A 27,550-nucleotide genomic window follows, 5' to 3' on the forward strand; every position below is an offset into this window, starting at 1 on the left:
ATATATATATAGTCGAATCGAACCACTTTTAATCACAAATACATGTTACTCCAATTATCTAATATCCACCTAAAGCTAATTCACCCTGTTTGCCAAATTTAAACATGGTCATTTTACAAGCTATTCATTATGCTTAACATCTCATTTATAATCAATGATCAAAGGAAATAAACTAATATCTATATCTATTTCATTCCACAACCGAATATCAACACTTCAAAACATAGTTATTTACCTAATATATCCCACTTATAAATCATGTAATTTACTCAACAAAATATACATCCACAATTTCCCTTCAAATCAAATTTACCATTTACATATACTTTGGCATAACCTTATCACCATTACCACATGTATCAACCATGATATATATATATATATATATATATATATATATATATATACAAATACCGAACTATCAATCAAGTATACTCATTACCTCAATTCAACATTTAGCCAAATATATTCATCAACCAAATTTAACCATTACTGTCTAATACAAGACATATCCAAATCATTTTAACTAAAGATAACATGACAAACATAATTCATACTCATGTATATACCAAAGCCGATTTAACCAAACCACATCCAAATTCACCAACCATTATCAATACATATAACACGTATAAAACTTGACTAAAGTCTTATATAGTTTCATAACATATTAGCCATTTTCACATGGCTTAATATATACACAACTTCAAATAAACTAACATAAAGGCTAGTCTATACATGCCATAAGTTCGAGTTCAAATTATAAAAGTACCGAAACAGTCGATAGTGTGATAGATTTCTCTGACGATCCCCGAGTCTGTTACTAGGTCCAAAAACTATAAAGAAGAGAGTAAATATACACACATTAAGCTTTCACAGCTTAGTAAGTCATAAGCAAATAGATATCTAAGAATGCATATTAACATTATTATAACAAGGTAGAATCAATCTATTTTCATCCAAGAATACATACTCATGCTCGTAACTCATAAATCATCTCATAAAAATTCACATTTTATAATCATAAGGCTGAATATGTTCAATCATATATGCATAGAATTCCATTTGCATCATATATAATTATATCAAATGTCTGTCGTACCATATTTTCATATAAGCATTTAACAAACACATACCTGAACTTTTTAGCTTGATTACACATTCGATCATAACTTATCATTGCGTGTTAAACTGTTCAGAATTAATAGGATATTTGGATAATCACATATTTTGTACAATGCCAACGTCCCTGACGTGGTCTTACATGTAATCTCATACCGATGCCACTGTCCCAGATAGAGTCTTACTTTTAAACACATATCGATGCCAACGTCCCAGACGTGGTCTTACACGTAATCACATATCGATGCCAATGTCCTAGACATGGTCTTAGACATAATCACATATCGATGCCAACATCCCAGACGTGGTCTTACACGAAATCACATATCAATGCCTCATATACATCCATATATCAACTTTAACTTGGCCAAAATACACATATGTTCATTAACAAAGTTATCATTCAGTTCCAAGGTCACAATATCATCGTATAGTCGAATATATATCTATATATATATATCCATGATTCACGCTTTAATATCACATACATATATCATTTAGCCGAATATAGATTTGCAATTAATATACATATAATCAACATTTTAACATGTATAGCTCATGTCATCACTTCAAATACCAAAACTTATTCATTACTTTATCATCAAACATAAATTATTTTTCATTACTCAATGTTGACTCATAATTTGCTTCTAATTATTACAATTATTTATAAATCACATATATTGAAATTTAATAACACCTATTTGCTTAGAAACTTACCTCGGGGAACGAAAAATCGAAACGGGACGATTAGTCGACAACTTTAGTTTTCCCCTGATCCAAATTCGATTTCTTTGGTTCTTGATCTAAACATATTCAAATTAAAATCATTCAACATATGTTCACTCAATTTAGTCCAAAAACACATAGATGGGCAAATTACCATTTTACCCTTGATATTTCACACTTTTTTCAATTTAGTCCAAATTGCACAAAACACAAAACATGCAAAATTTGCACATACAATGCTTAGGCCGAATATTACCCATGTTCATAAAAGTCCATATATTTCATTTATTTCACATTTTAGCCCTCTATTTATTATTTTTTCAATTTAGTCCTAATTACTCAAAATCATCAAAAATTCCAATACAAAACATATCAATCCAAAACATATCTTTCATATTTCATCAACTAAGATCACAAAACTCAAATATTCATCAATGAGATAACTCAAAATATTCATCAAAATAAGAAATTCAAGCACGGGCTTTGTACATTACACTGTAACAATCTAAAAAACGTAAAAATTATCGAAATCCGAGCTAGTTACATACCTTAATCAAGCTTCAATATTGCCGAATACATAAGCTTTCTTTCTTTATTTTCTTTTTAATGTTTCGGTCACCAAGAAATAAAATGAACACTTATGTTTATTTTATGTTTTATGATAACATATATGTTATTTATTATTTTACATTTTTAACCTTTAAAATAAAATATAAAACCATTATGTTTAATGGCTATAATCGTCCACTTTAAGCTAACATGGTAACATTGCATTATAAATGCCTCCATTTTTAAAGACAACAACAATTCGGTCCTTACAAATTAAACCATCAAATTTTCATTTTAAGCGATTAAGCCCTTTTTATTAAATCAAACACTCAAATGACAAAATTAAATCACGAAAATTTCACAGATATTAATTCACACATAAAAAAATTTTTAAATATTTTTTGACTCGGATTCGTGGTCCCGAAATCACCGTTCCGATTAGGGTCTAAATCGGGCTGTTACAATTACCACTAGATCGGGAGGTTGAATTTGCAATTGAAGTTTATCCTGGTAAAGCTCCGATATCAATTCCCGCATATCGTATGTCACCTACTGAGTTAAAAGAATTGAAAGTGCAGTTGCAGGATTTACTGGATCGATGATTCATACGTCCTAGTATTTCACCCTGGGGAGCTCTAATGCTGTTTATTATAAAGAAAGATGGTTTAATGCGGTTGTGTATAGATTATCAACAATTGAATAAGGTGAAGATCAATAATCGATATCTGTTACCTCATATTGATGATCTATTGACCATTTGAAAGGAACTTCTGTGTTTTCAAAGATTGATTTGAGATCGGGTTACTACTAGTTGAAGGTGAAAGAAAGTGATGTACCAAAGAAAACATTTTGTACAAGGTATGGCCATTATGAATTCTGAGTAATGCCTTTCGGATTGACAAATGCTGTAGCTACTTTTATGGATCTCATGAACCGTATTTTTCAACCGTATCTGGATCAATTTGTGGTGATTTTCATAGATGATATTCTAGTTTATTCGAAGTTTGAATCTGAACATGAGCAACATCTCAGAATTGTTTTGCAAATATTATGAGAGAAACAGTTGTATTGAAAGTTAAGCAAATGTGAATTTTGGTTATCAGAGGTTGTATTTCTAGGACATGTGGTTTCAGCAGATGAAATTAGAGTTGATCTGAAGAAGATTAAAGCAATTGTTCAGTGGAAAGCACTGAGAATTGTGTCAGAAGTATGTAGTTTTCTAGGATTGGTTGGTTACTATCGGAGATTTGTAAATGGATTTTCAAAGATAGTTTTGCATATGATAAATATTTTGCAAAAGAATGTTCCATTTTTTTGGGATGATGAATTCCAATAAAGTTTTGAGAAGTTGCAGCAAATGTTGACTGAGGCACCAATTTTGACTTTGCCAGAATCGGGAAAAGATTTTGTTATTTATAGTGATGCTTCTTTGAATGAACTTGGGTGTGTTTTAATGTAAGATAGAAAGGTGATAGCTTATGCATCTCGTCAATTGAAAGCGCATGAACGTAATTACCCGACGCACGATCTGGAACTAGCTACCGTGATTTTTGCATTAAAGATCTGGAGACATTACTTGTACGGTGAGAAATGTTATATTTATACTAATCATAAAAGTCTCAAGTATCTTTTATCCCAAAAGGAGTTAAATTTGAGACAATGTCGGTGGATAGAGCTTTTAAAAGATTATGATTGTGTTATTGATTATCACCCGAGAAATGCAAATGTTGTGGCTCATGCATTGAGTGGAAAAACAGCAATTGAATTACTTTGCCCAGCTTAGAATTAATGAAGAATGGAGCTTATTGGCTGAATTAAGAGTTAAACTGGTGATTTTTGATCAGATCAGGTCGGCAGAGTTAGAAGATAATGAGTTGATGAAGAAGAAAGAAATGGTTCAGAATGGCACATCAGAGAATTTTAGCATCGATGAACATGATTGTCTGAGATTTCGTAATTGGATTTGTGTTCTACCTGTTTCTAAATTGAAAGAGTTGATATGTCATGAAGCACATGATAGTCTTTTTGCGATGCATCCGGGAGGAACGAAAATATACCGTAATCTACGAGAATCTTATTGGTGGCGAAGTATGAAAAGAGATATAGTTTAGTATGTAGCTAAATGTTTGACTTGTCAAGGAGTAAAAGCTGAGCATCAGGTTCCTACTGGTTTACTTCAGCCTATTAACATTCTTGAATGGAAATGGGAATGTATTACGATCGATTTTGTAACGGGGTTACCATTGTCAGTGAATAAGAAAAAGCCATTTGGGTGATTTTTTATCAGTTTACAAAATCGGCTCACTTTATAGCTGTTAGAACTGATTGGTCGCTTCAAAAGTTGTTGAAGTTTACATTCGGGAAATTGTGAGATTACATGGTATTCCCATGTTGATAATTTTTTATTGGGATCTACGGCTCACATCTAGATTTTGGAGGCAATTACATGAATTACTTGGTACACGACTCAACTTTAGTACAGCTTTTCATCCAAGGGCTATTGGATAATCTGAGTGAATTATTCAGACTTTGGAATATATGCTCCGTGCTTGTGTCACTCTTTCTGACTTGAAACTCGAGAGCATAACACCGAAACATGTCTTCTAAGATTTGAATCACTCTTCCTGATTGACCCTCGGTTTGGGGGTGAAAAGTCGTGCTAAAAATCAGTTTCATTCCCAATGCCTCTTGCAACTTTCTTCAAAACTGCAAGGCAAGCCTCGGATCTATATTCGAAACAATTGACAAGAGTACTCCATGAAGTCTCACGATCTCGAAAATGTACAAGTCTGCTAGCTTATCGAGCGAGAAGTCTCACCACAAAGTCTCATGATCTCATACTCACAATAGGTTAGTCCTAGAATCGACTAAACCATAGCTTTGATACCACTAAATATAACACCCCTAACTCAAGTTTGACTCTGATTCCGGGTACGAGGCATTACCGTTCACAAATCACATACACACATACAAGTCAGATCATACGAGCCCGTTAAAATTTATAAAATTTTCAAACTTTGTGTTAAACTTCTTACCCTGGGCCTGCTAGGCCCAAAACATCTCTTGGAAACCATTTGGGACCAACTTGGGTCCTTTAACCAACACTAGGAAAATGACCTTTGAAACATGGCACATGCCTGTGTGGATGGGAAACGCGTCCGTGTGGAACTTGAACATGGTCGTTTTGATGGCTTGTTTGGCAAACACGGCCTAAGCACCTAGGGACACGCCCATGTCCCTTACCCGTGTAGATTTATTTTAATTCGAACCTACAGGGGTTTTCACACGGCCTAGCATACGCTCGTATCCATGGCCAGTGTCCCTCACATGGCCTCGACACGCCTGTGTCTCAGCCCTTGTTCGAAAACCTTGGCATTCTATTTCTTACGTCAACAATCCTTAGGGGTCATACAGCCAAGGAACACACCCGTGTACTAGGCCGTGCCCTTCACATGGCTAAGACACACAACCGTGTCTCTGCCTGTATGTTTACTACCATGCATACTGACTTGCAAAATTTAATATGCAGGGGACACACGGCCAGACAACACGCCCATGGGTCTGGCCGTGTGTCACATACGCCCTAGACACATGCCCATGTGTCTACCCATGTGGAAAAAATAAGGCTATTTACCAAGCCTTTTTACCACCCTTACTTGAACTAACCTACGTAACATCTAAGATAACAAATCCACACAACAATATAAGGTCTAATCAGCCACACAAGGCATTATCTCATTCATGAAAATGTCATCATTTGCCCATATCAATAATGAATATTAGCCATTATCCAAGGCTTTATACAAAATAAAAGGATTCATCCCAAGCCAACACTTTGGCAAAATTAACATTGACACAAAATCAAAAGTCTAAGCCCTATACATGCTATGCTCAAAATAATAAAACCAACTATACCAAGAGCTTTGGTTGATAGTGTGATCAATGCCTCCGAAGTCCGATGATCCTCGAGCTAATTAGGCAGCACTATTAGAAAATGGAAAGGAGAAGGAGTAAGCATAAAGCTTAGTAAGTTGCATGCAAATAAATATAACAACAACTTTACCATTCATCATCATACTCATAGTACAAAAGTAGGCATAAGCATAACTTATCACTATCCAATACAATTCACATAGCATTTATTGAGCTCACATCTCATACATTTCAAATAGGTACCTGTACCACTCACCACATGGTTATACTTTTCTCGTTTAACTTAAACTGTAACTCTCATCGTTGAACCATTTAGAATGCTATCGGATATTCACTAAGCCTTAAACATAGGGTGTAATGTCGATGCCTTGTCCCAGGCATGGTCTTACACTAGCTCATCCATCAAGTCGATGCCACGTCCCAGACATGGTTTTACATTACTATCAAAATCGAGGCCGACGCCATGTCCCAGACATGGTCTTACACTAGCTCTCACATATCCGTGCCGATGCTATGTCCCAGACATGGTCTTACACTGACACCTCTATACGTGCCGATGCCATGTCCCAAACATGGTCTTACACTGACACATCTCGTAGCCGATGCGTGTCCTAGACATGTCTTACACTGGCTTCCATCTCGAGGCCAATGCATGTCCCAGACATGTCTTACACTAGCTCTCGTCTCAATGCCGACCATGTCCAAGACATGGTCTTGCACTGGCTCTCATAATGTGGTCGATGCATGTCCCAGACATGTCCTACACTAAATGACCCAAATGTCACGGCACGAATATCCGATTTGTTCCTAAGGTTCACCCGGAAGTTCTATTATCTTAATTATCATCATGTATTTTCATTACTACAATTAAGCAATTTATGCTATAAAAATTCATGCACAATTGATAACAATGTAGTTGCATCATTTACACACAGCTTACCTCGGTATACAAAATGTAGACGACTAGTTCAGCTTAGTTCGCTTGCTTTGCTTTTCCCCGTTCTAGGCCCAAATTTTGTAATTCTTGATCTAAAATGATATAAATTCATTCATTTCATCAACATATTAATCTAGGCACTCGAAAATTCATAATTGGGCAAAAAGACCATTTTACCCCTAAGTTCGAAAATAGATTTTTATCGAATTTCCTTATTAGTGAAGCCTAACAGACCATTTATCTCTCTTATGACAACCCAAAATTTCTAATATTTCACAATATTACTATCTATTTTTGGAAACTTTACAAAATGGTCCTATTAGGGTTTTCATGAGAAGTCCCTTCACAAAAGTTCCTTATTTCACAACCATGATTCATTTTATTCCATAAAATTTCAAAAAAAACATGAACACTCTAATGGTAAAACCCTAGACTTTCAATCATTTCGCAAAATAGTCCCCTTGTTAAAAAACTCATGTTACAAAGATCTCAAAAGTACAAAAATATTTAAGAAATGCCCTCAAAGTCACTTACTTGCAAAGGCTTTAAGTTGATGAAATTTTTCAAACTTCCACGGCCATTTTCTTGAAGGAAAATCGGTGGAGAAGAAGGAGCAAAACAAAAAGATGATAGCCTTTTTCTTAGGTTTTATTTTAATCAATTTAGGCCACCTAACTTTGACTTTCTCATCCCTTTTGTCTCTATGGCGGCCACCACTATTTTAAGGGTCTATTTTCTCTTTAAAGACCCCTAATTTTGGTTCTCTAGCTATTTGACACCCTTAACTATCAAAATAGGACTTTTGCACTTTATGCAATTTAGTCCTTTGTCGCAATTAAACATGCAATCGCTAAAATTAATTCACCAAAATTTTCATGCACTCGTATAATTATGCCATAGCACATAAAATAATTCCAAAATAATTTTTTCGACTCCAGATTTTTGGTCTCGAAACCACTATTCTGACTAGGCCCAAAATCGAGCTGTTACAATTTTCCTCCTTTAAGGGTTTTCGTCCCTGAAAATCTTACCGGTGAATAGGTTCGGGTATTGGTCTCTCATAGTCTCCTCGGGTTCCCATGTGGTTTCTTTGACCCCATGTCTATGCCATAATACTTTAACAAGTGCAATACTCTTGTTCCTCAATTGTTTTACCTCCCGAGCCAAAATCTTAACCGGCTCTTCGCCATAAGTCATGTCTGGCTGAATCTCAATTTCTTCCGGTGAAATCACGTGTGAGTGGTCAGATCGGTAGTGGCACAACATCAATACATGGAACACATCATAAATTTTCTCTAGCTCACAAGGCAAGGCTAATCGGTATGCTACCGGACCAATTCTCTCGGTCATCTCATAAAGTCCAATGAACCGCAGACTCAGCTTGCCTTTTCTACTGAATGTAAGGACTTTCTTCCACGGGGATACTTTTAAAAACACCTTATCATCGACTTGAAACTTGATTTCTTTTTGTTTCAAATCTGCGTAGGATTTCTGTCTATTCGATCCGGCTCTCAGGCAACCACGAATCAACTTAACCTTCTCTTCGGTCTCCTCGACCAAATCGACCCTGTGAATCTGATTCTCTTTAAGTTCCATCCAATATGAAGGCGTTTGGCACTTACGCCCATACAAAGCCTCATAAGACGCCATTTTCAAACTTGATTAATAACTGTTCTTATAGGCGAATTCGGCTAGCGGTAAATACCTTTCCCAACTACCTTGAAACTCGAGAACACAACACCGCAACATGTCTTCTAAGATTTGAATCACTCTTTCTGACTGACTTTTGGTTTGTGGGTGAAAAGCCGTGCTAAAATTCAGTTTCGTTCCCAATGCCTCTTGCAACTTTCTCCAAAACCGCGGGATAAACCTCAGATCTCTATCTGAAATAATTGACAAGGGCACTCCATGAAGTCTCATGATCTTGAAAATGTACAAGTCGGGTAGTTGATCGAGTGAGAAGTCTATACGTATTGGGATAAAATGAGTTGACTTCATCAGTCGATCAACCACAATCCAAACGACATCTTTCTTCCTTGGGGTTACCGACAAACTCGTCACAAAGTCCATAGTAATCCGATCCCACTTTCACTCGGGGACCATGATAAGCTGAAGTAAACCCGAAGGCGGCTTTCACTTGTTGACAAATTAGACACTTAGAAACAAACTCAGAAATGTCTCTTTTCATCCCTAACCACCAGTACATTTTCTTCAAGTCATTGTACTTTTTCACACTACCCGGGTGGATAGACAAACAACCACTATGTGCCTCTCGTAAAATCTTTTGAATTAGCTCATCATTCTTGGGTACACATATTTTGTCTCGGTATATCATACAACCGTTGGTACCAATACTAAACTCTGATTCATTTCTCGTCTCACACTAGGCCATTTTAGCTTGTGAGTCCCTATCACCTTTATGAGCCTCACAAATCTCTTGAAGGAACTTAGGTCTAGCTCTCATCTTGGCTAGAATCGAGCCATCATCAATCATGGTCAAGTAAGTATTCATAGCCCTCAAGGCGCACAAGGATTTCCTACTCAATGCATCGGCAACCATGTTCGCCTTTCCTGGATGGTAGTCGATAATCAACTCATAATCCTTTATCAACTCTAACCACCGTTGTTGCTGTAAATTCAGCTCCTTTTGAGTCATAAAATACTTTAGACTCTTATGGTCAGTAAATACTCGGCATCTCTCGCTATACAAATGGTGCCTCTAAATTTTCAAAGCGAATACAATGGCAGCCAACTCTAAATCGTGCGTCACGTAATTCTCCTCGTGTGGTTTTAGCTGTCTCGAGGTGTAAGCTATCATCTTGCCTTCTTGCATGAGCATGCACCCTAACCCATTCAAGGATGCATCAGTATACACCATAAACTCTTTTCTCAATTCCAGTTGCACTAAAACTGAGACTTTGGTCAATAAAGCCTTTAGTTTCTCAAAACTCAGTTGGCACTTCTCCGTCCATTCAAACTTGACATCTTTTTGTAACAAACTTGTCATTAGAGTAGCTATCATGGAGAATTCATTCACAAATCTTCTATAGTACCCAGCTAAACCCAAAAAGCTTCGAACTTCTGACATATTCCTCGGTGATTTGCACTCAACAATAGCCGAGATCTTACTCGAGTTAACTTTGATCCTGTCACCTGGCACAATATGTTCCAAGAATCTGACCTCTTGTAGCCAAAATTCCCTCTTACTGAACTTGGCGTATAACTGCTTATCTCTTAAGGTTTGTAAAACCGTTCTCAAATGCTCCACGTGCTCGCTCTCATCAAGCGAATAAATTAATATGTCATCGATAAAAACAACGACAAACTTTTCCAAATATGGTCAGAAAATGCGGTTCATTAAGTCCATAAATACCGCAGGAGCATTCGTTAAACCAAAGGGCATGACGAGGAACTCATAATGGTCGTATCTCATTCGAAAAGAAGTTTTCGGTACGTCTTGCTCCTTAACCTTTAACTGGTAGTAGCCAGACCTTAAGTCGATCTTAGAAAACACAATGGCTCCCTTCAACTGATCGAACAAATCATCGATCCTTGGCAAGGGATACTTGTTCTTCACAGTCGTTTTGTTGAGCTATCGATTATCTATGCAAAATCTCATCGATTCATCCTTCTTCTTCACAAAAAGTAGCGGAGCACCCCACGGTGAATAGCTCGGTCTCGCAAAACCGTTATCTGTTAACTCTTGTAATTGAGTCTTCGAATCCTTCAACTCCGTTGGAGCCGTTCTATACGGAGCAATCGAGATAGGTGCCGTACCAAGGACTAACTCGATACCAAACTCAACTTCTCTGGTTGGAGGAAACCCAAACAACTCTTCCGGAAATACATCTGGGTACTCGTATACCACAGACACTGTCTCAATTTTCACTTCAGACTCTTCGGTGTTCAACAAAAATGCTAGGTAGGACTCATACCCTTTCCTCAAATATTTCTTGGTGGTCAAACACGAGATCAATACTGATGAGTTATCCGATTCACCTGATTCAACCTGAATAATATCCCCATTCTCACATGTCACTTCAATGAACTTGTTACCACAATTTACTATCACATTATGAGTAGTCAACCAATCTATGCCAAGAATTAGATCAAATTCATCAAACGGTAGTAGCATGAGGTTAGCCGAAAAGCAATGACCTCTAATCATTAAAGCACAATCTCTACACACTTTATCAACTATCACATGCCTGCCTAACTGGTTTGACACTTTTATCACAAATTTGATGGACTCAACAGACATATTCATAATGGGTACTAATTTCATGCAAACATAAGAATTGGTAGACCCCGGATCAATTAAAGCAACAACAGAAATTTTGTGAAGAGAAAAAGTACCCGTAATCACATCTGGTGAATATGCCTCTTCGTGAGCACAAATGGCATAAGTTCTTACAGGTGCACGACCCTCGGACTTCACAGTTGAATCTCTAAGGGCACCTCAACTGCTAGCCCCACTGCCTGGATTCTTTTGTGGTCTACCCCTCGAAGAAGCACTACTCGCCCTCACCTCTTACTTTTTCTCTTTCTCATGTAATTCAGGGCAGTCTCGGATGAAGTGGTCTAATGACCCACATTTGAAATAGCCTCTTTCGTTCCCTCGGCACCGCCGAAATGATGCCTATCACACTGCGAACACTCCAGCCTATTTGGCTGAGCACTACCAACACATGTGATGGAAGTTGTTTGAGCTTTAGACGCCATGTACTGCTTGTTCTTGTTTTTACTTGAGAATCCCCTTAAAGCATTCGACCGGGTAGTGAATTCCCTCGATCTCTTAGATGAGGACTGATGCGACTTCCCAATTTGTCTTTTCTTCAAATCAGGCGACTCAATAGCCGCCTTTCTCTTCTCTTTAACCAACTCTTCTGCTCTGCAAGCTCTCTCAACCAGTACTACAAATTCCCTTAGCTCTAGGATGCAGACAAGTACTCAGATATCTTCATTTAGACCATCCTTGAACCTCTTACACATTATGGCCTCGGTAGATATGTACTTTAGGACGTACTTGCTGAGTCTTACAAACTCACGTTCATATTCCGTCACTATCATACGGGCTTGCTTCAGCTCTAAAAATTCATTCCTCTTCTGGTTTATAAATCTCTAGCTAATGTACTTCTTCTGGAACTCTTCCTAGAAGAATTCCCAAGTTATCCTCTCTCTCAGTACAACTGACATGAGAGTATTCCACCATTGGTAGGCCGAGTCTCGTAGGAGCGACACTGCACACTTCACGCACTCCTCAGGCATACACGATAGCTCATCAAATACCCTAATGATATTTTCCAACCAAAACTCTGCTCTCTCTGGGTTGGCATCAATATTAGCCCGGAATTCCTCGGACCCTTGCTTTCAAATCTTTTCTACCAGAGGTTTCTCTCTCCTAGCCATATCTACTCCTTGAGGAGTTACAGAGGCATACTGAGGAATCAGAGGAGGTGGGGGAGGTGGAGTGTTCGAGTTCGCACAGACAAACTCTGTATACCAAGCATCCATCATACGGAGATAGGCTTCTCTAGCCTCTCCGCCTTGGCCCATTTTCATTGGCTCGCTTTCAACAGCGCGTTCCCTTCAGCAGGAGCCAGCACATTACTCTCCACATCATCTGTCGTAGCTTTATCGGGGTCCATTTACTATATGAAAACATAATTTATTCTCGTTAGGCGTCGTCACACTATCAATATACAACCATGGCATGTATAGCTAGACTCATACTCATAGTAGGTTAGTCCTAGAATCAATTAAACCATAATTCTGATACCACTAAATATAACACCCCTAACCCGACTTCGACTCTGATTCTGGGTATGAGGCATTACTATTCACAAACCACATACACACATAAAAGTCAAATCATACGAGCTCGTTAAAATTTAAAATTTTTTCAAACTTTGTCTAGAACTTCTTATCATGGGCCTACTAGGCCCAAAACATCACTTAGAAACCACCCGGGACCAACTCGGGTCCTTTAACCAACATTAGAAAAGTGACCTTTGAAACATGGCACACGCCAGTGTGGATGGGCAACACGCCCTTGTGGATCTTGAACATGGTAGTGCTGATGGCCCGTGTGGCAGACATAGCTTAAGCACCTAAAGACACGCCCGTGTCCCTTACCCGTGTAGATTTATTTTTCAATTCAAACCTACAGGGGTTTTCACACGACCTGGCATAAGCTCGTGTCCATGGCCCGTGTCTCTCACACGGCCTCCACACGCCCGTGTCTTAGCCCGTGTTCGAAAACCTTGGCACTCTATTTCTGACATCAGCAATCCTTAAGGGTCACACGGCCAAGGCAGACGCCCGTGTGCTAGGCCGTGCCCATCACACGATTGAGACACACGACCGTGTCTCTGCTCGTGTGTTTACTACCATGCATACTGACTTGCAAAATTTAATATGCAGGGGACACACGGCCAGATAACACGCCCATGGGTCTGGCCGTGTGTCACATACGCCCTAGACACATGCCCATGTGTCTACCCCTGTGGAAAAAATAAGGCTATTTACCAAGCCTTTTTACCACCCTTACTTGAACTAACCTACGTAACATCTAAGATAACAAATCCACACAACAATATAAGGTCTAATCAACCACACAAGGCATTATCTCATTCATGAAAATGTCATGATTTGCCCATTTCAATAATGAATATTAGCCATTATCCAAGGCTTTATACAAAACAAAAGGATTCATCCCAAGCCAACACTTTGGCAAAATTAACATTGACACAAAATCAAAAGTCTAAGCCCTATACATGCCATGCTCAAAATAATAAAACCAACTATACCAAGTGCTTTGGTTGATAGTGCGATCAATGCCTCCGAAGTCCGATGATCCTCGAGCTAATTAGGCAGCACCATAAGAAAATGGAAAGGAGAAGGAGTAAGCATAAAGCTTAGTAAGTTGCATGCAAATAAATATAACAACAACTTTACCATTCATCATCATACTCATAGTACAAAAGTAGGCATAAACACAACTTTCTCATCACTATCCAATACAATTTACATAGCATATATTGAGCTCACATCCCATACATTTCAAATAGGTACCTGTACCACTCACAACATGGTTATACTTTTCTCGTTTAACTTAAACTGTAACTCTCACCATTGAACCATTTGGAATGCTATCAGATATTCACTAAGCCTCAAACATAGGGTGTAATGCCGATGCCATGTCCCAGACATGGTCTTACACTGACTATCAAAATCAAGGCTGATGCTATGTCCCAAACATGGTCTTCCATTAGCTCTCACAGATCCGTGCCGACGGCATTCCCAAACAGGGTCTTACACTAGAATCTCTATATGTGCTGATTCCTTGTCCCAGACATGGTCTTACACTGACACATCTTGTAGCCGATGCATGTCCTAGACATGTCTTACACTGGCTTACATCTCGAGTCCGATACATGTCCAAGACATGTCTTACACTAGCTCTCATCTCAATGCCGATGCCATGTCGCAGACATGGTCTTACACTGGCTCTCATAATTTGGTCGGTGCATGTCCCAGACATGTCTTACACTAGCGCACAAATGACCCAAATGTCACCGCATGAATATCCAATTTGTTCCTAAGGTTCACCCAGGAGTTCTATTATCTCTATTATCATCATGTATTTTCATTACTACAATTAAGCAATTTATGCTATAAAAATTCATGCACAATTGATAACAATATAGTTGCATCATTTACACACAACTTACCTCGGTATACAAAATGTAGGCGACTAGTTCGGCTTAGTCCGCTTGCTTTGATTTTCCTCGGTTTAGGACTAGATTTTGTAATTCTTGATCTAAAATGATAGAAATTCATTCATTTCATCAGCATATTAATCTAGGCACTCAAAAATTCATAATTGGGTAAAATGACCATTTTACCCCTAGGCTCAAAAGTCGATTTTTATCGAATTTTCTTATTAGCCAAGCCTAATCGACCATTTATCTTTCTTATGACAACCCCCAAATTTCCAATATTTCACAATATTAATTTCTATTTTGTAAACTTTACAAAATAGTCCTATTAGGGTTTTCATGAGAAGTCCCTTCACAAAAGCTGCTTATTTCACAACCATGATTCATTTTTTTCCATGAAATTTCAGAAAACAACATGAACACTCTCATGGTAAAACCCTAGACTTTCAATCATTTTGCAAAATAGTCCCCTTGTTAGAAAGCTCATGTTACAAGAATTTCAAAAGTACAAAAATATTCAAGAAAAGCCCTCAATGTCACTTGCAAAGGCTTTAAGTTGCTAAAATTTTTCAAGCTTTCAAGGCCATTTTCTTGGAGGAAAATTAGTGGAGAAGAAGGAGCAAAACAAAAAGATGATAGCCTTTTTCTTAGGTTTTATTTTAATCAATTTAGGCCACCTAACTTTGATTTTCTCATCCCTTTTGTCCTTATGGCCGGCCACCACTATTTTAAGGGTCTATTTGCCCTTTAGAGACCCCCAATTTTGGTTCTCTAGGTATTTGACACCCTTAGCTATCAAAATAGGACTTTTGCACTTTATGTGATTTAGTCCTTTTCACAATTAAGCATGCAATCGCTAAAATTAATCCACCAAAATTTTCATGCACTCGTATAATTATGCCATAACACATAAAATAATTCCAAAATAATTTCTCTGACTCTAGATTTGTGGTCTCGAAACCACTATTCTGATTAGGCCCAAAATTGGGCTGTTATAGTAGCCTTTGATCGACGGGGTGAATCTTAGAAATGCACATCTTTTGACGCCTCATTTCTTCTTGTTAGGCTTTAAACCTCTTCTCAACCCAATGGGAGAGTGGGTAGATAAATATGGACATCCAAAACCGTCCACTGAGGGAAAGAGAGGCCTAAACTGTCCACTAGAAAGAGAAAGGGGTTCAAAACCATCCATATGACTTGGTCTTCACCTACCTCAACCACTAAATCAAACGTGGAGAGAATTAGGCAACTCCTCCTCCACAAATCAAGAAAACCATCGACCTCTTCCCCCAAATCAAGGAACCGTCCACCTACGTGGAGAAGAGAAGGGAGAAGGGAGAAGGGAGGCTTACTAGAATAAGTATGGGGTAGTAGCTACATTTCAAAAACATCTCTACACAACAAAATTTAGTGCATTCATCTCATAAGTTGAGAGCTGAAAGAAAAACACAACCTTGAGAGAATTAAGGGGAAAGCAATGCTAAGGAGAGAAGGAGAGCCATTGTGAGAGAGCAAGTAGAAGTTAGCCACGGAGAACCACTAGATTTGACTAGTATATCTTCTTTAATGTGCATTAGCCACAGAGAACCACCATTGGCTATTCATCTTTCATCTTTCCTGTAACACACCAAACCCGACCTAGATGTTACGGTTGAATTATGGACGTTACATTGTACAAGCAAAAGAGACAAATGTTTGATTTTGAAGAAAACTAATTTTCAACCAGAAGGACTTTACTTTAAATAAATCTTTCAAAAAAAAGCGTAGCAAATTTTTCAAAGCCACAACTTAAATAGTTTGAATAAAATCAAAACCAATTTACTTGAAACATTTACGTGGTAAACCACTTTAGAATATTTCAATTAGTCTTGTAGCGAAGAACCTTATTACGTATCTTTTATAAAATCGCGGTTCAAGTTTAGTTATCTTATGTTAAGCGTCATTAAAATATTAAATCCTTTATGTAATAACTACCAAAATAGTCCTAACGATCTGAACAAAACTTAAGAATGTCCAAAAATCAACAAAATCCAAGTAAAGTCCAGAATGTCCTTAATAAACAAGAAAATAAAACAAATGAAATACATAGTACTAAAACCAAACACGTGAAACCTGAGCTCCAGAGTCGCTATCCTATCCTAAGGTGAAGGATCACCTGAAACAAAGTAACAAATGTGTGAGCTTAAAGCTCAGTGTGTGATTTGACCCACAATTTCAGTACAAGTAAATATGATCATCAGATCATCTTATAGCATATCAAAACTCTAATCAAAGTATAACTTACCATATCATAACATATCGTATCATACCATACAATACCATATCATACCATATCATATCATATCATATCATATCATATCATGTCCTACACACTATCTCCATCCAACCAATCACACCGTATAGGACTACAAGAGTCCATCCATCCAATCACATAACCTTGTGGTGATGTGTCACTCATATATTTGCAGTTGAGCTGCCATGCACAAATTTGCGATCTAGCCACCATAATCGCAGAATAAAATGTCATATAACACTTCCTCCATCATATCATAACCCACCCCCAAAAACATGCATATCCTAATCATAAAGCATACATACATATATCATATAGATCATAACATAGCATATAGTTTATAATCGACTTTTCCTAATTAATATGCCTTTTAAACTTATCCACATGTAATTACGTATTAAAACTTATGCTTACCCGACCTCAAACGATGTATACGGACCCAAATTTCAGGTCCCCCAAATGTAATATCCCTTGATGAACTAAATTGCAACAATGAACTAAACCCCCACGACGAACAGGCGGCAAGGCACAATAAACCAACCCAAAAAGAATCATAAAGAAAGTCCAATAAAGAATGAAAAACCAAAAGTATAGAAAAAGAAAAGGGAACAAAAGAGAGAACAAGGGAATAAAAGATATGTGGGAATAAGAAAAGGTAGGGGTAGTTGGGAGTAAGAACAAAATTAGAAAATCAAAATTAAAATTTAAAATTATAAAAATCAAATAACTAGAATCTATCCACCAGATTTCATAGAGTCCAAATGTAACACCCCTCATCCGAATTCAACACCGGAATAGAGTTACAGAGTATTACCAAACTTATCACACATTTAAACATACCTTTCACATCCAATTAAATCAATTCAAATACAATTCAATCACAAACAATCATTATGTCCTTAATACGAGCCAATAGGGCCCAAAACATGCATTCGGATAGGTTCAGGACTAAATTTATAACTTTAGAAACTTTTTAGAATACGGAGAAAATTTTCCAAACTGCAGGGGTCACAAGCCCGTGTGCTCCTACCGTGTTTCTCACATGGCCAAGAGACATGCCCATGTCACAGGCCGTGTGGACATATGGAATGGGATCACATGGCCATGTCCCAGCCCGTGTTCGACCCCGTGTAACTCTCTGACTAAGGTCACATAGCTAACACAAACACCCACGTGGCTAGCCCGTGTGCCCTAAAAATGACTTTACATGCCCGTGTGCCAGGCCGTGTACTAGGTCGTGCCCATCCTATAGGGTATACCGACTTATGCCACACGGCCAACTCACACGCCCGTGTGTGAGGCCGTGTGGAGCATATTGACTTGATTTTTATTTCAACACCAGGGGACACACGGCCGTATAACATAACTGTGTGTCACACACGGTTGTGACACACGCCCTTGTGGACAAAAATAGGCTATTTACGAAGCCATTTTGCCACCCAAACTTGTGCTCACCTACATTAAATTCAAAGGCACCAATACATAGCATCAATAGGCATTTCAATTCAACCAATTCAAACATAAATCATGCACATTCAATACTCCTATTTTCTATACACACTAATCACAAAACATGTCCTTCCATTTATACCGAATTCACATTTACAATTTAATTAATTATACACTTCCAAATATGCATCGATTAGCCTAATTTTCCAAGAAAACCAATATCCACAAATTAACAATTTGATACACATAATGCCTATTACCATTAAGCATTACACAACTGTCATATACCTATCCAAGAACTCACAATCCAAGCCATATGTATATTCATGATTCAAACATATCAAAACAACCCAAAATGAACCATCACTCATGGCTATATATACAAACAAAAACATATACATTTACAAGCCAATTCAAATGGCTAAATTTACTTCCAACACATAACCAAAATAACCAAAGTTCCTATACACGCCATATACTCAAAATACCAAAGTCCAAAGGTACCAAGTGATAGGTGGATAGTGTGAAGCGATCTCCGACGATCCCTGAATCCGAGCTAGATTGATAACACTATAAAACACGGGAAAATAAACAAAGTAAGCTGTAAAGCTTAGTAACCTCGTATACCATAAACTTAATTCAATCTCAAGATTATAAATAAAAAATTTGAATATATCAACATTTAGGATATATTAGCTAACAAACCTTTCATATACACAATAATGATATTAATCACATTCTTTACTAGTTTCTTCACACCAAAGCTTAAATATGTCACGTACTACCTGTACCATCTCATATCATTCTCAAACTCAATCACATCTTTTGTTTACCCGATGAACCATTCAGAATAGAAGTTGGATACTTAAGAGTCTCGCACATTAAGTACCTATATCATGGCCCAATGCCAAATCAAGGTAGTTTATATCCGATATACTGATATCATAGCCCAAAGCCAACTCAGCCAATATTCATGGCCCGAAGCCAAATCGGTATAACTCACACTCAAAGTGGTAATATCATGGCCTGAAGCCAACTCAATATATCCTCTAATGACATGTCACTAGTATCCTAAACTATTCCCTAAGGTTCAACTGGGATTTCGAATGTCGAATCGTCGTCAAATTACTATCGATCATATCCATAGTCTCGTATTCACAATTTATGCAGTTCCAAAGCATATGAAATACATTTGTATCAAACTTATAATATACGACCTTACCTCGGATGTAAAAATGATGAAATAGACCGATTAATCCGAAACTTTGCTTTTCCCCTGATTTAGATCCAAACTTCATTTTTCTTGATCTAAATATAATCAAAATTAACTTATTTAATCATATTTGAATTCAATTTAATCCAAAATTCACATTTAAGCAAATTTACACTTTTGCCCCTAATATTCCACATTTTTCACAATTCAGTCCTTATTTCATAAAATCACATATTAATGAAATTCAAAATTAATCCCTGCTAGCCAAATTACTATTATGCCCCTAGCAGCCCATAGTTTCCATTTATTTCACATTTTAGCCAAAAAGTTTCCACATTTCACAAATTAATCCCAAATTTGCATTTTTAGTAAAAATCACTTAACAAAACTTGTTTAACTATAAAAAAAAATTCAAAATCTATCATCAACCATAAAAAATCATACATATTCATCAATAGAAACATCTTAAACCTTTAAAAATTTTGAAAAATAGTCCCTGGGTTAGCTAGACCTAGTTGCAATGATCTCAAAAACATAGAAATCATAAAAAACGGATTAAAATACATACCTAATCGAAGAAAATAAAGTTGCTGAATCCCTAGCTCTATTTTCCAATGAAGAATTGGTTTCAAGAAGATGAATGCATGAATAAATTCATTTCGTTTTATTTAATTAACCTTTATTAACCAATTTACATAATTGACCTTTAAAATACTAAATAATTACTCCAAATGTCATGCCACTAACATCCATTATGTTATAAATGGGTTAATAACCACATAAGGAACTTTACCTTAATTTTCTATAGCTAATAGACACCTTTAACTAATAGAAATCAAGTTTTACACTTTACGTGATTTAGTTCTTTTTATCAAATTGACCATTCAAACAATAAAATTTCTTAACGAAAATTTCACACTAACATAATATCATACTGTAGAAATTAATATAATAATAAAATAAATATTTTGAGTTCGGATTTGTGGTCCAGAAACCACTGTTCTGATTTGACTAAAAACGGGCTGTTACAACTCTCCCCCCTTAGGGATTTTCGTCCCCTAAAATCTTACCAGCAAAAAGGATCGGGTACTGTTTTCTCATAGCTTCCTCGGGTTCCCACATAGCCTCTTCGATACTGTGTCATTGGAAAAGTACTTTCACGAGAGCTATGCTTTTATTTCTCAACTGTTTAACCTCACGTGCTAGAATTCTAATCGGTTCTTCATTGTATGTCATATCAGGTTGAGTTCCAATCTCAGCTGGAGAAATTACATGTGATGGATCTGATCTTTATCGATGCAACATCGATACATGAAACACATTATGAATTTTCTCTAACTCAGTCGGTAAAACTAGCCGATATACCATTGGACCTATTCTTTCAATGATCTCATACGGCCCGATAAACTTCGGACTCAATTTACCTTTGCGACCAATTCTAAGTATTTTCTTCCACGGAGATACTTTCAGGAACACTTTATCACTGATCTGAAATTTAATGTCTTTTTGTTTCAAATCCGCGTAATATTTCTATCGTTCTGAAGCTGCTTTTAGACTGTTGTGTATTACTTTCACTTTTTCTTCAGTCTTTAAGATTAAATCAACCCCGTGAGTCTTTTCTCACTCAACTCGGTCCAATAAAATGGAGTTCAGCATTTTTGACCATACAAAGTTTTGTACGGTTCCATCTTTATAATCGATTAAAAACTGTTGTTATACGCAAATTCAACCAACGATAAATATTTTTCCCAATTTCCTTCGAACTCCAACACACAACAACAAAGCATATCTTCAAGAATCTGAATTACTCTCTCAGACTGACCATCGTTTTATGGGTGAAATGTTGTACTAAATTTCAACCTTGTACCAAGAGTTTCTTGTAATTTCTTTCAAAGTCGAGATCTAAACCTCGAATCTCTATCCGAAATAATCGAATTTGGCACTCTGTGCAATTTAAAAATTGTAGAAATGTACAAATCAGCCAATTTATCAAGGGAATAATCAATACGTACTAGAATGAAATGTGTAGACTTCGTCAGTCGATATACGAAAACCCAAATAGCATCTTTCTTATTCGGAAATAGGGGTAATCCCGATACGAAATCCATCGTAACTCTATCCCATTTCCATTCTGGTATCATCACCAGTTGTAACAAACCTGAAGGCACTTGATGCTCGGCTTTTACTTGTTGGCACAACAAACATCTCGATACAAATTCTGAAATGTCCCATTTTATTCTCGACCACTAATACAATTGTTTTAGATCATTGTACATTTTAGTACTCCTCGGGCGAGCAGATAAACATCCACTGTGTGCTTTGTGTAAAATTTTCTGAATGAGCTCAGAATTTTTTGGTATGCAGATTCTACCTCGAAACATTAAACAATCATCGGATCTGATCTGATATTCTGAATCACTAGTCGACTCACACTGCATTCTTTTAGCTTGTAACTCAATATCACACATTTGAGCTTCACAAATTTGCTGAAGAAAAACCAGTTTAGCTTTCAACTCTGCTAGAATAGAACCATCATCGGACAAAGTTAGTCTTGTATTTATCACTCTCAAAATAAATAGAGATTTTCTACTCAAAGCATCTGCGACTACATTTACTTTCCCTAGATGATAATCAATCACTAACTCATAATCTTTTAGCAACTCGAGCCATCTTCGTTGTCGCAAATTCAAATCATTCTAAGTCATAATATACTTTAAACTTTTGTGATCAGTAAAGATGTGGCACTTTTCACCGTACAAATGATGTCACCAAATTTTCAATGAGAAAACAATAGCAGCCAACTCTAAATCGTGTGTCGGATAGTTCTTTTCATGCGGCTTCAACTGTCTCGAGGCATAAGCTATCACTTTTCCCTCTTGTATCAACACACAATCAAAACCATTCAATGACGCATCGCTATAACTCACGAATTATTTACCCAATGCAGGTTGAACCAACACTGGTGCCGCAATTAACAATGCTTTCAACTGCTCGAAACTCTGTTGACATTTCTCAGACCATTCAAATTTCACATCTTTTTGTAGCAATCTGGTCATAGAAGTAGCAATCATCAAGAATCCTTTTACAAAACATCGATAGTTGCTAGCTAGTCCTAGAAAAATTTTGACTTCAGATACATTTCTCAGTGGTTTCCAATTAACAACAGCTGAAATCTTGCTCGGATCAACTTTTATACCTTCCGCTGAAACAATGTGTCCCAAAAATCCAACTTCTCTGAGCCAAAACTCACATTTATTGAATTTAGCGTACAGTTGCTTATCTCTCAAAGCTTGTAACACTATTCTCAAATGCTCGGCATGCTCAGACTCATCTCGTGAATAGATCAGAATGTCCTCAATAAACACAACAACAAATCTGTCTAAATACGGTCTAAAAATCCGGTTCATCAAATCCATTAAGATTGCAGGAGCATTATTTAAACCAAAAGGCATAACAAGGAATTCATAATGTCCGTACCTCGTTCTAAAAGCAGTTTTCGACACATCCGAATCTTTAACTTGTAATTGATAATAACTAGACCGCAAATTAATCTTCGAAAAATAGTTGCTTGTTGAAAACCAAATCTTTAACTTGCAACTGATAATAACCAAACTTATTTTTTATACACACTAATAAGAAAACATGCCCTACCATTTATACCAAATTCACAGTTACAATTTAATTAATTATACACTTCCAAAAATGTATCGATTAGCCTAATTTTCCAAGCAAACCAATATCCACAAATCAAAAATTTGATACACATAATGCCTATTACCATTAAGCATTACACAACTTTCATATACCTATCCAAGAACTCACAATCCAAGCCATATGTATATACATGATTCAAACATATCAAAATAACCCAAAATGAGCCATCACTTATGGCTATATATGCAAACCAAAACATATACATTTACAAGCCAATTCAAATGGCTAAATTCACTTCCAACACATAACCAAAATGACCAAAGTTCCTATACATGCCATATACTCAAAATACCAAAGTTCATAGGTTCCAAGTGATAGGTGGATAGTGTGAAGTGATCTCCGACGATCCTCAAATTCGAGCTAGCTTGATAACACTATAAAACACGGGAAAATAAACAAATAAACAAAGTAAGCTATAAAGTTTAGTAAGTTCGTATACCATAAACTAAATTCAATCTCAAGATTATAAATCAACAATTTGAATATATCAACATTTAGCATATATTAGCTAACAAACCTTTCATATACACAATAATGATATTAATTACATTCTTTACAAGTTTCTTCACACTAAAGCTTATATATGTCACATACGTACATATACTATCTCATATCTTTCTCATACTCAATCATATCTTTCGTTTACCCAATGAACCATTCAGAATAGAAGTCGGATACTTAAGAGTCTCGCACACTAAGTACCTATATCATGGCCCGAAGTCAAATCAGGGTAGCTTATATCCGACATACTGATATCATGGCCTGAAGCCAAATCAGCCGATATTCATGGCCCAAAGCCAAATCGGTATAACTCGCATCCGAATTGCTAATATCATGTCCCGAAGCCAAATCAGCCTATATTCATGGCCCAAAGCCAAATATGTATAACTCGCACCCGAAGTGCTAATATCATGGCCCGAAGCCAACTCAATGTATCATCTAATGACATGTCACTAGTATCCTAAACTATTCCTAATGTTCAACCAGGATTTCAAATGTCGATTTGTCATCAAATTACTATTGATCATATCTATAGTCTCGTATTCATAATTTATGCAATATTAAAGCATATGAAATACATTTGCATCAAAACTTATAATATACGAACTTACATTAGACATAAAAACGATGAAATAGATCGATTAATTTGAAACTTTGTTCTTCCTTCGATCTAGATCTGAACTTCATTTTTCTTGATATAAATATAATCAAAATTAATTTATTTAGTCATCTTTCAACTCAATTTAATCCAAAATTCACATTTAAGTAAATTTACACTTTTTCCCCTAGTGTTTCACATTTTTCACAATTTAGTCCTTATTTCATAAAATCACAAATTAATGAAATTCAAAATTAACCCATGCTAGCTAAATTACTATTATGCCCCTAGCAGCCCATATTTTTCATTTATTTCACATTTTAACCACGAAGTTTCCACATTTCACAAATTAATCCCAAATTTACATTTTAGTAAAAATCACTTAACAAAACTTGTTTAACTATAAAAAAAAAACATTCAAAATCTATCATCAATCACCAAAAATAATACATATTCATCAATGGAAGCATCCTAAACCTTTAAAAATTTTGCAAAATAGTCCCTGGGCTAGTTAGACCTAGTTGCAACAATCTCAAAATCATAGAAATCATTAAAAACAGATTAAAATACATAACTAATTGAAGGAAATAATGTTGCCGAATCCCTAGCTCTATTTTCCAATGAAGAATCAGTTTCAAAAAGATGAATGCATGAATAAATTCATTTGGTTTTATTTAATTAACCTTTATTAACCAATTTACATAATTAACCTTTAAAATACTAAATAATTACTCCAAATTCCATGCCACTAACATCCATTATGTTATAAATGGGTTAATAACCAAATAAGGACCTTGAATTTAATTTTGTATAACTAATCGACACCTTTAACTAATAGAACTCAAGTTTTACACTTTACGTGATTTAGTCCTTTTTATCAAATTGACCATTCAAACAATAAAATTTCCTAACGAAATTTTCACACCAATATAAGATCATATTGTAGACATTAAAATAATACAATAGATTTGTGGTCCGGAAACCACTATCCCGATTTGACTAAAAATGGGCTGTTACACCAAACTAAACTCTAATACCCAACCCAAAAGCTTAAGCAAAAATATTTCACAATAGCACATAACGGGATTCAAACTCAAGACCTAAAACATACTTTCCGGAAACTTAACCACCCTACCAACACAAATTATTTGTCAAACATGTGCTCTTAAAAATCCAAAAATTTGGGGTGTTACATTTTCTTTATCTCATTTGTTGTTTTGTTGTTGTGTTGACGAGCATGGTTGCAAATTGTCTTCTTGCTTTCAATTTAATGATCATGACTTAATATTGTTTTGTTATAATGAATATGAATATTTGACATCTTATTATGGCTTCTTTGCTGCTAATGTTCATGCTTATGATTGTTTATTCATTCAAGTAATTACATGTTCAACTTAAAAATGCATGGACATCATTGGTAAGTAAAATGAATTAACTATTTAATCTAAGAAAAGGTAATAATTGATAAACACACAACTTGAATGGTGCATGTTGATGTCAATATCGAGAGATAATTGCTACATGCATAGTCCAGATGAATGATGCTTGAAAAGATGATCTTGATGTTGATTTTGCATAGATATATGTTAAGTAACTAAAAGGTTAATGTAGGATTTCGAGAGAAGCCTATAGCTTGAAGAAATTCGATTAATAAATCGTCATATTGCCACAAATTAATCGTAGCATTTTATAACAATATTTTTAATAATTGCATGTTAAACAGAAATAATTATTCTAGCCTTTCATGACATTGTTGTTGAACTTTGTGTTAAAACTTTTCTATTGCTATTCTCTTTTGTGTTGATATTTAATTTATTTTACATTCTTAGTTTTGTTTAGTTTAGTTAAAGTCCTTATTTAAATCCTCCCATCCAAATCTTTGTCACTCATCAAATTTTTTAATAATTAATTTTGCAATTATTGGTTCAGATATACAGTCTCTGTGGAGATGATAACTCATATACTCATTACTTCATTACTTATTGACAACTGTGTACACTTGCATATCATTTGAATATCTCATGAAAAATATAACCTTCATTGTTTGGCTAAATAACCTCCAAATAATCACCACAACCGATTCCAACCGTTTAATAAATTGCCAATACTAAAAAATATAGAAACTGTAGCTCAAGTTGAGCTCCAATGCTAGGAAAATGGGTACATCCTTGGCACTCAATGGCTAATTTCATAATTTTCAATATTCTCCCCATTTGGAAATTTTTTGAACAAAACATATATCATCTAGAATCTATATCAATATGAAACATCTGCTTCCTCTTAACATGTTCTCATTATTGCTTAAATAAATTAGTGAATTAATCATTAATGATGTGAATGACGATGAATGAATAACCAATCACCCAAAACTATAACTAAGTAAATCTAAGATAAAAAAATTAATCATCAAAGTAAAGATAGTTCATATCAACTCCAAAAGCTATTATAACCCAAAGATAAGGCATCAAAGTATCAATAATATCAACAATACACAATTATCTAGCAACTGTAAAAAAAACTAAAATAAGAGTTCAAAAAATATATTCCTCCTTAATTCTAGCCTTCCCTTCAACTTCCTTCTCCCCCTTTATGTTTAACAAATCTATCAAATCAATATTCATCATCATTGGCTAGTAGGTCAGCTGAAAGAGCCCTTTGTTTGTCAAGGTTGACTTTAAGTTCATCTATTTTTAACTTGTCACAAAGTCTTTGATTGAAGTCTATGGCAGCTCTAAGTTTAGAAATGGTTCTAGCTTTCATCCCTTAGACATAGGAGTAGTTCCTACGGTAG

This window comes from Gossypium arboreum, chromosome 5 (genome assembly GCF_025698485.1).
Source record: "Gossypium arboreum isolate Shixiya-1 chromosome 5, ASM2569848v2, whole genome shotgun sequence".
Lineage (NCBI taxonomy): Eukaryota > Viridiplantae > Streptophyta > Magnoliopsida > Malvales > Malvaceae > Gossypium > Gossypium arboreum.